Below are 10,748 nucleotides of genomic sequence, written 5' to 3'. Positions count from 1 at the left end.
TGTTGACAATACTGTTGATATATCTTGGGAAAATTATATGGTTGTGTGAATCAATTGTAGCCAGGTTATCTTGGATGACTATGATTGAATTGTTGTTATGTTCTAATTGGTTTTCATGATGAAATTTGTATACCGGTACTATAATCTGTTGTTTCGAAAGCATATTGAATATTTATGAGAAATCGGTTGTGTTTGATGTATGCTGGGTACTTATCGGTTATATTTTGGTTAAGTTATTGGTTGTGCCTTTCTGTGAACGATGCCTGTTGGAGCTGTTGGATCATGCTGGACTATTTTAAATTGATTGGTCTTTACATATGATCACATTGGTGTATCGCATATTGGACTGCTATGAGATTGGTGATGCATGAGGCATGACGTAGTAGCAAGTAGGACTCTTGTGAGAGTTTTGAGACATAACAAAGTGAGTAGACAAGGGGCGTGTGCGTGCGTTGATGTATGCTAAATGGTCTCTAATGTGCTGATTTTGTGCCATTTAATGCTAATTTTGTTACGTCATGGTGCTAAATAATTCTCGTTGTGTTAGTCGAAATACTTGGAGTAGTGTTGGATATTTGTCGATGAAAATGGTGAGATTTCTGCTTTGCTAAACTGTTGAGTATTGTTGTGGTAATGTTTGTTGCCTGGATATGTATGAATTGTTCGGCGGGTTTTGTGAGTTATTATACTTAGTAATGCTTGTTAAATAATGATGTTGGATATTAAGCATGATTGAGTTGTTATCTCATTATTAGAAGGTTGTCTATGTTGTGGAAGCATGCTGAATTGTATTTGTGAGTTGGAAGATGCAGGGGTAGTGGCTTAAGAAAGTATACAGTAAAACTCTAGTGAGAGTTGGATTCTTGGAGAAAGTGAATGGGTGAGTGTCAGGGCCTCGGGTATAAATGGTCGGGGGCTGATACGTCACTAATTGGGTATCGAGGCCTCGGGTAAAAACGATCGAGGGTCGATACACCAATATTGGATAAGGATGAGTGTCGAGGCCTCAGGTATAAATGGTCGAGGGTCGATGCGAGGAATCTTTTGAAAGGAACACTATTGGGGCCTTGGGTATAAATGGTCAATGGCCAATAGTTGGTGAAGTCATCGGGGCCTCGGGTATAAATGGTCGAGGGCCGATGCAGCAGTGTCGGGGCTCTAGGTATAAATGGTCAGGGGCCGACTCTACTCGAAGGAGTTAATTGTGGAAGGCTAGGATAGCCGTGATAAACGTAGAAGTACTTGAGATGTTAGGGGGACTAGAGGTTGGTAGTTCACGTGTTCCTGGTCGTGGTTGTCACCGAATTTTATAGAATGTGTTTATGTTTGAATGCATAATATGATGAAAAGCATGACTATGAATGTTTCATGATTTGGTTGAGCATGACGTGTGTGTGTTGATTCTTTAATAAGCATGACACGTTCTTCCTTGATAAGTATGCTGTTTGTGCGTGACCCTTCAGATAAGGGCTACTCACTGAGTACTGTGGTTGTACTCATCCCTCTTTTCCCCCTCCAGTTTACAGGTATCGAGCTAGCTCTTGGGATGGTGATGGCGAGGAAGAGGCTTGATCGGAAAGACCATTAGCTGTGCTGCGTGCAATTAATTTCTTTCAGTTAGGATAGTTGTGGCTATTTAATCGTATAGTTGAGTTGTTAGCGGTTGGTCTTGTTAGTTTTATGGTCTAAATGATGTTGTAAGGTTGCCGATTCATTAGTCTTTTTAGAGCATTAATTTTGTTAGCTCCTTGAGCTACGGGATTGTAACCTACTTAGGATATTTATGAATACATTTGTTTAAGTTGATCGTACTTGAATTAGTTTTTGCTTCATTGTCATTCGAGATGTTAATATTCATTTAGTGGATGGTTTATAGTTAGTGGAGGTTTCCTTGAAGGGTTTGGTTGATGTGAAGTTGGTATTTAATGGTTTATCTGTATAGGATGTGAGTTTCTCTTAAATCTTTAGTGGTGTTGTTCTAATTGTTCAAGCTCTCGTGAGTGTTGAAAATCAGAGTAGCGCAGGAGAAGCGTGGTAGCTTTATTGCTTAGTATTGTTGTGAAGACAATTCTCTTGTTTATGTGAAAACTTTAGGTAGTCTTAGAAACGGTCCCTGTTTGGAAATGGTGAAATTCCTGGGGCGTTACATGTATAAACTTCCCTCTTATTGATTTTACTTTAAAGAACGTTGGAGGCTTTCAACTTTCACTTATTTCCTCAAGCTCACTTGATCACTCTTCTGCTACTGCCATGTCGCAGTTTCGTTCCTTCAGAGCACAATATGATTTAAGGTCCAGCTCGAGGGGTAGATGACTTACTTGTATGCATTGGTTTCTGAAAACTAGAATTTGCGGTGAAACTTTAACTTAGAATCGTTCGTCTGAACCTATCTCATCTTCTTCTAGTTCTTCATTTACATAATTCGTGAAAGATTTGGTCAGCTCTCCCTTCTTTATGTCTTGGGTTATCTCTAAAGAGCATCAAGGGAAGGGGAAAAGCGGTCCACTATTTAGAGGTGACGGGTTCCATTGTAACCTCATACGCAATTACCTCTACCAGTTTCTCGGGTTCAACTTCCTTATTCTTCCATACCTCATTTATCACTTCAGGGGTTGGTGGATCATCGTTGTCCATTGAGAGCTCAGGTTCGCCATATTCAAGCTTGCTCGATACATCAATTGCCTCACCTTGCTGTTCTATATTGTTAGGCAATGCTTCTGGTGGACTATTCCTCAACTCATCGACCATCCACTCCATTTGGATTTGCAGCCTGCATAGTGCTTCATCATTTATAGCCATATAATCTATCATCATCTCTTCAAGGCTAGATATTCTCGACGATTGTGTTTGCTCTGGCATCCTTGGTTGTTCATACTCTTGTTGAGGTTGTGACGTGAATTTTTGCTGGAATGCATGCTCGTACGGATGGAATATACTTTCAGGTTTATGCTCTCTTCACAAGAAATTTGAATGATCAAGGCAATCTTGATGGTATGGAATTGAATGAGGATTGAAATCTTGTTGGTTCCCTTGCTGACCTAGATAATAAAAAGATGAAGGATTAGATGGACAATATTCCATAAAATGACAAATATCACCACAATATAAACAACATAATTGATTAAAAGGAGCTTTGGGCATGTTACTTCCCAGTAGAATATTGTACATAAATTGAGACTCAATTTCAAATACTCCTGCTATTTTCTTTGTTCAATACAAGCAACCTCTTTTTTACTTTTTTTCATGCTTTTTTTTTTCTTTTGTTTTCTTGGCCTCTATTCTCGCCTTAACCTTTTAAGGGACTCATGCAAGAAAGCCTTTGTGCTAAAAAAATTGGCCCAGGTTAGATACAACAAATTAATCTCAAGGAACAGAGGCATGCAACAATCACAATATGAAACAATTCACTTAAAAAGAAAATGATTCTGAAAATGAAGTCCCCGACAACGGCGCAAAAAACTTGTCGGGACTTTCTCTACCTTCAAAAGATAAGAGACACGTGCAAGTGTACACGGTCACAAGTAATACTGAGGAGTAATCCAAGGTCGAATCCTCGAGGACTTATGCTTTTCAAAACAGATTTGAAGAACTACTGAATGGTTCAAAATGCAATTGTGGTATATGAAGAAAATAGTGATAAAATGTTGTTTAGGGTTTCAAATATCAAGCAATTTAATAAAACTCAACTTCCTACCTTAGTTTTGATGGAAAATATGGAAGATACACATTTTGGGAAAAATGCACCAGCCACGATTTGCCTAAATCTTGGGAATATGAGTTCTACTCTATCATGAACCACTTTTTGTTGCTGTAGAGGCTAAGGTAACATACAATCATATTTCTATGTGTGATTACAATCTTAGAAAGTAAATATCAACTCATTTTCATTTATCGGTTAGATGGCCTATGTCTAGGACCGTGTTTTATGCGCTTATGTCTAAGTCACATCCCATATTGGTTTCTTATTATTTTACCTAACCCACCCTTCTCAGAGTTGAGCTTTAGTGCATAAATCAATTTCCCAGTGACCAAATAGAAAAAGACATAAAGATAAGTTTTTAGAAACCAACTCAAGATTGCGCTAGACGCAATCTTGTCAAATCCTGAGCATGTTCGAAAATAAAATCATTTTGGCTAAGGCATTCCAAAAGGAGGAGATAAATATTTTAGTGCATAATTAATGGAAAGAAAATGCACGAAAACATAACAGACGTATTTTTTATTAAATTTAAACGAATAAATAAGTCGTATAAGGGGTTCTAACTTTACCCTCTTCTCTCTCGAGCGTGAGGGGAGTGTAAACTCGATTAAGAACTTAAGAAGAACATAATATATGAAGAATAAAAGGTAGAACTTGAATTCAAAGCAATACAATAAGCGAAAGTATGGAAATACAAGGAAATAACAACTAAAACATAAATCTAAAGCATATGAACGAAAACTACAATGAAGAAGGAAGCAAGTGAAGCTGAAAACGAGCTTGGAATGGATGATTTGCTGCTGGGGGAGAGGCTCCCTTTTATAGGCCCTTGAGTTGGTTTAACTCCCCGTCATTTTAGGTAGAAATGGGTTGAGATTCAACTAACAATCCCTTATTGACTTGGACATATAGTTGTAGCTTGATTCAAACATGTTGAAAATATACCCATTGCCCTTCATTAAGTGAAACGCACGTTTTGGTCAATGTTGACTTCAAAATTGCGCCAGGCGCAATTTCCCTGCAAAACAGATTTTGTGATTTTTTTCGAACTTTGACCATGTCTTTCTCATTTTTTCCTAAAGTACCATATATTGCAATTTATCCAGAAATGTTCGATGCATGTTCTACTTTAAGAATATGTAATCCTTTTTGGCAAATAATGATGGGAAATGGTTGAAATTTGTAGTCAAACAAGCCTACCGACACAAATTTTTACAGTAACAAGTCAACCCTAATAGCGATGCACACGGTTGGGCGCTGTGGACAAAATTTAGTTAAAAATCTCATTTTAACCCTAGCCGCAAAAGGGTAGGAAGTGAGATATCTTGATTGGAGTTGGTTTTAAACCTTTTACGTGGCATATCTTGATTGGAGGATAGGATTACACGTGGCCTTGATATGACAAGGCCTAGTTTCATCACCTCGATTTTCCTATCCGATCTCGAGTCGACGCCTAACATGACCGAGTCGATCATATTCTCTTTGAGACTTGTTCTCGTTTGCTGGCCGAACTGACCTTTATATACTCGGCTTAACCTTCCATTCCGACAGATTCCACGACATCACGCCATTGAGGCCCTATCAAGAAAGATGTCGGAGACCTCGCCTATAAAGAGAAGTCATTTGTCTCCCTTTCATGTTCACGAATACTGTATTTCTCTCTAAATACATCTCGGATTCTTCTTGACTTGGGCTTCGAAGTGTTCTTTGTTTTGTAGGTATCCTGTTCGAGGTACTCGAGGTCATCCTCCAAGTCAGCCTTCTGTATGAGTTGAGATTTGTTGCTGGTCATTTTTGTGATCAAATAGTGAAGAATGAAGACTAGAGAAATCACCAGATTTGTTTTCTTTCTCTTCTTATTTCTCTCTTTTTGCTTCAAGCATGAGCTAAATACACTTTTCTAGGGCATTGATATAGCTTTTATCGAACTTTACTCTTCCATGTTCTTTATTTGGTTTATCTTCTGGACTTGCTGGTTTTGAGAACTTTTTTCGATTCTTCATGCATTGTTTAAATTTGGTCATTCTTTACATTGATTCCTTGTCATGAATCGAGGTTGAGAAACAATATTTTCTGCTAGACTTGAATAGTTATCTCTAGTTAAAGCAAGAGATGGAGTTTTCTTGCAAATTTTGTGGCATCTTTTAGTTTTACGTGCTTAATTATTTGAATTGTCGAAGTAGTTGTAGAGATATAGATACTTTACTTTTTGAAGAAAATTGTTATTGCATGAGAAATAATATCGAGTCAACAGGGTAAAACCCGCCAACAAACTTGGCTTAGAAAAGTTTTGATTAAAGTCATAGGAAGAGTTAAATCGCGATATTGGTGAAGTCAAGATCTAGAGTTTAATTCCCATTGATTTACTCTCCTTTCTAAATAATTGTGTTATTTTCTGTTTTTATTGATTTCATTTTAGAATTTCTCCGTTTCCCCACCATTTTAGAATTCATTCCCTGTGGAGACGATACTTTTACTTGTCACTTTATTACTTGTGATGATTTGTACGCTTGGGAAATTGAACAACATGTTTTTTGCTGTTGCGGGGAGTGAAATTTTTACTATTATTGAAATCCAAAGCTTTGGTATTAAATTGAAGAATTTTTAGTTGTTTATTAACTTGATTGTTTGTTTCATTTAGGAATTGGAGCAAGTGCATGTGAAAATTTGGAAGCAACAGTCTACTTCCTATTGACATTGAAATCAAGCGCACTTGTAAAAGAAATAGAAAATCAAAGAAAGAACACGTTGCATAAGAAAGTGAGAGAATGACAGAAGGCGGAGAAAATGAGAATCAGGCTTTAAGGGATTATGAGTTGCCGTATGTGACTGAGATAAATTCAGCTATTTGAAGGCTTGCAATTCAAGCGAATAATTTTGAGATCAAGCCGGCCACACTACAGATGATCCAGACATTAATATAGTTTTGTGGATTACCCAGTGAAGATCGTAATGCTCACATTTCTAATTTTTTGGAGATGTATGATACATTCAAATACAATGGAGTGATAGTTGATGCAATCATACTAAGGGCATTTCCTTCTCTCTTAAGGATTGAGCTAAACAATGGTTGACCTCCTTGTCGGCATATTCAATTCAAACATGGAATGATTTGGCTTATAAATTCCTTGCCATGTTCTTTCCACGAGATAAGTCTACTAAGATTCGAGTTGAGATTAACAACTTTCCCAATTTGAGGGAGAGACATTTTATAGATTATGGGAAAGATACACGGAATCTCTAAAAAAGTTCCCCCACCATGGATTCCCTGGATAGATGCAAGTGCATCATTTTGATAATTGGTTCGATGATGGAACAAGAACTGTAATTGATGCAGCATCAGGAGGGGCATTCATGGGTAAAATTAAAAGTGGAGCATATGCGTTGTTGGAAGAAATGACAATGAACAACTACTAGTGGCATCGTGATAGGTCGGCTAAAAAAAGACTGATGGGAGTAAATGAGGTGGATTATATAACTGCATTAATCTCGCAAGTTACTTGACTTACCAAGCAACTTCAATCAAGCCAGCTTGCGATAAATGCTATTCAAACACCACATATCTTTTGTGAATACTATCATGGTAACCATCGGAGCGAAGATTGTTAGTTTATTTGGTCGGGAATTTTAATTGCTAGCAAAATAATCCCTGTTCCAACACCTATAATCCATGTTGGTGCAATCATTCGAACTTCTCATGGAGGCAAAAGTAGAGTCAGAATCCTCCTCCACCACATGGATTTCAACAACCAGAGAAGAAATATAGCCTTTAATAGGCAATGATATAGTTGGCAAACACTACAACTCAGTTCATGGCTAAAACATATACTAACTTCCAAAATTCAGCAACTTTTATTAGTAACTGAGGTACAAGTTGGTTAGGTGGCATTGCATGATGGTGGATAGGCTTCAAGGTCATTTGCCGAGTACAACAGAGATCAATCCAGTGAAACACAGTAAGGCAATTGCCTCGAAGAGTGGAGAAACAGAGATTACACAAGAACAATCCACTAAGATAGAAACATTCTATAATGGGCTGAATGAAGCAACCATAATGGTGGTTGATGCATCTGCGAATGAAGCATTGCTATCTAAATCATATATCGAAGCAGTGGACATATTGGAGAGAATCTCTTCCAATAACTACCATTTGTCAGATTCCAGAGCTATAAGTGACAGAAGAAACTAAGGGGCTGCCAGCAACATGGAGATGGCTTCTCTGAAAGATCAAATAGTAAACCTAACCAAAATGGTAAAGAACATGAGTGCTGCTGCAGCATCATCCACTAACTCAGGAACAAGCAAGGTAATGGCAGTCTCATGTTCCTACTGCGAAGGTGATCATACTTATGACTCTTGCCTTTGAAACCCTGCATCAGTGTATTATTTGGGAAATCCTGGCAGAAACAACTCTTACTCGAATATCTATAACCTAGGATGGAGGCAACACCCAAATTTTAGCCTGGGAGGAAATCAAGGTGGTCATGGGAATCAGAACGCCGGGTAGTACCAATTGAAAACACTGCAGCAGCCAGGATTACTAATGCCTAGCCAACCGCAAGAAGCAAGACCAGCAGCTAACTCCTCAAACTCTATGGAAGCTCTGATGAGAGATTATATTGCCAAGAACGATGCATTGATACAGAGCCAAGCCGCCACCTTAAGAAATATGGAAGTTCAACTAAGATAGTTGGCTATTGAAATGAAAAATCGCCCACAAGGTACCCTGCCAAGTAATACTGAGAATCCTCAAAGGGAAGGGAAAGAGCAATGTCAAGCATTGACTCTTCGTAGTGGAAAGGTATTACCACACCTCTATTTGATGAGAGAGGATAATGTTGTACACCAGGAAGAGCTTCAGACAGAGAAGGTGACTGAGAGTGTAGCAGAAAATATGAATACTAAAGAAAACGTAGGGAATGAAGCTGGAGCATCAGTTGAGTGAACAACACAACTAGGATCGGTGGCACAACAAGGAATGACGAAGCAGCCTGAGCTAGAAAAAAACAAAGGAAAGAGGGCCAGTGTCTGTGGAGGAAGTGTCTATGGAGACACCAGTGCAAAAGGAAGTGAAAATACCTGTGGAACATCAAGTTCCCCCTCCTTACCCTCAGCGGTTGCAAAAAAAAAAAAACTACGTTGTGTAGTTTGATCGTTTTTTAGAGGTGCTGAAACAGCTCGATATCAACATACCCTTGGTAGAAGCATTAGAGCAGATGCCAAATTACGTCAAATTCCTCAAGGATATATTGGCAAAGAAAAGAAGCCTAGGGGAATTTAAAACGGTGGCCCTTACAAAAGAATGCAGTGCCATTCTGACAGAAAAGCTCCCTCAGAAAATGGGTGATCCTGGAAGTTTTACCATTCCTGTGTCGATAGGAGGGAAGAATGTAGGGCATGCATTGTGTGACTTGGGCCCTAGCATTAACCTGATGCCTCTATCAGTGTATCAGAAGCTAGGGATAAGAGAAGCAAGACCAACAACCGTCACCTTACAGTTGGCAGATAGGTTCATTACACATCCGGAGGGTAAGATAGAGGATGTTTTGGTTCAGGTAGATAAATTCATTTTTCCTGCAGATTTCATCATACTGGATTACGTAGATGACAAGAAAATCCCAATCATTTTATGAAGACCATTTTTATCCACGGGGAGAACATTGATTCATGTACACAATGGAGAGCTCACTATGAGAGTTAATGACCAGCAGGTGCCATTCTCTGTTTTTAACTCCATTAAATACCCTACTGATGTGGAAGAATGTTCTTTGTCAAGGATTGCAAATGATTTGATGAGTGATGAAATACAAACAGAAGAGCTGTTGAACCAACTAGAGGACGAGCTAACCAGAATTCTCAAGGCAGGACACAAGGAGGCCAAGTTGATCCAAGGCCAGCCGCATGAACCTGAATTTGATAGAATCTATAAGAAGACATTTGAGCCGTTGGAATTGAAGGATAGGGTGCAAGCACCGCTGCAGCCGTCCGTGGTGAAAGCCTCAAAGTTAGAGCTCAAAGTCCTACCATCGCACCTCAAGTATGCTTATCTGGGAGAAGCAGAAACACTGCCACTCATCATTGCAGCAGACTTAGCCGAAGAAAAAGAGTGTCGATTAATAGAGATGTTAAGGAATCACAAGAAGGCCATTGGCTGGACTCTAGCTCATATAAAGGGAATTAGTCCAAGTTACTGCATGCATATAATCAATCTAGAAGAGGGATGTAGGAACTCGATTGAACGCCAGAGGAGGTTAAACCCTGCCATGAAGGAAGTTGTCAAGAAGGAAATCATTAAATGTCTTGATGCTGGGATAATTTACCCAATAGCCGACAGTGATTAGGTAAGTCCAGTCCAATGTGTACCCAAGAAGAGAGGGATCACAGTGGTGCCAAATCACAACAATGAGCTGATTCCCACAAGAACCATAACAGTTTGGCGCATTTGTATGGATTATAGGAAGTTGAACAAGACAACTAAGAAGGACCATTTTCCATTGCCATTCATTGATCAGATGTTAGATAGGTTAGCTGAGCAAGAATACTACTGTTTCTTGGATGGATACAGTGGCTACAACCAAATTACCATCGATCTTCAAGACCAGCAAAAGACTACATTCACTTGTCCATATGGTACATTTGCATTTAGAAGAATGCCCTTTGGACTGTGTAATGCTTCAGCAACATTCCAGCGATGTATGATGGCAATCTTTTCAGACTTAATAGAGACTGTGGTTGAGGTCTTCATGGATGACTTCTCAGTCTTTGGAAAGGATTTCAGCGAGTGTCTGAGCAATCTAGAGCAAGTGTTGAGGAGGTGTGAAGACACCGATTTAGTGCTCAACTGAGAGAAATGCCATTTTATGGTGATGGAAGGGATAATGTTGGGCCACAAGGTATCCAAGAAAGGCATAGAGGTAGATCGCGCCAAGATTGAAGTCATAGATAAGCTGCCACCCCCCACGTCAGTTAGAGACGTTAGAAGTTTCCTTAGACATGCAGGGTTCTACAGGAGATTCATCAAGAATTTTTCTAAAATCTCTAAACCTCT

At 39.0% G+C, this 10,748-nt stretch overlaps 2 pseudogenes; both read left to right on the top strand.

Moving 5' to 3' along the window:
• Nucleotides 1–2,909: 2,909 nt before the first annotated feature.
• Nucleotides 2,910–7,204, top strand: LOC148209024 (uncharacterized; annotated as a pseudogene).
• A 1,039-nt stretch (nucleotides 7,205–8,243) lies between these two features.
• LOC148209023 (uncharacterized) lies at nucleotides 8,244–10,219 on the top strand (annotated as a pseudogene).
• Nucleotides 10,220–10,748: the final 529 nt, after the last annotated feature.

The sequence above is a fragment of the Momordica charantia genome (assembly GCF_013281855.1).
Source record: "Momordica charantia cultivar OHB3-1 chromosome 9 unlocalized genomic scaffold, Mcharantia_2.0 BLBB01000009.1, whole genome shotgun sequence".
NCBI lineage: Eukaryota > Viridiplantae > Streptophyta > Magnoliopsida > Cucurbitales > Cucurbitaceae > Momordica > Momordica charantia.
This window is presented reverse-complemented; position numbering and strand designations above follow the sequence as displayed.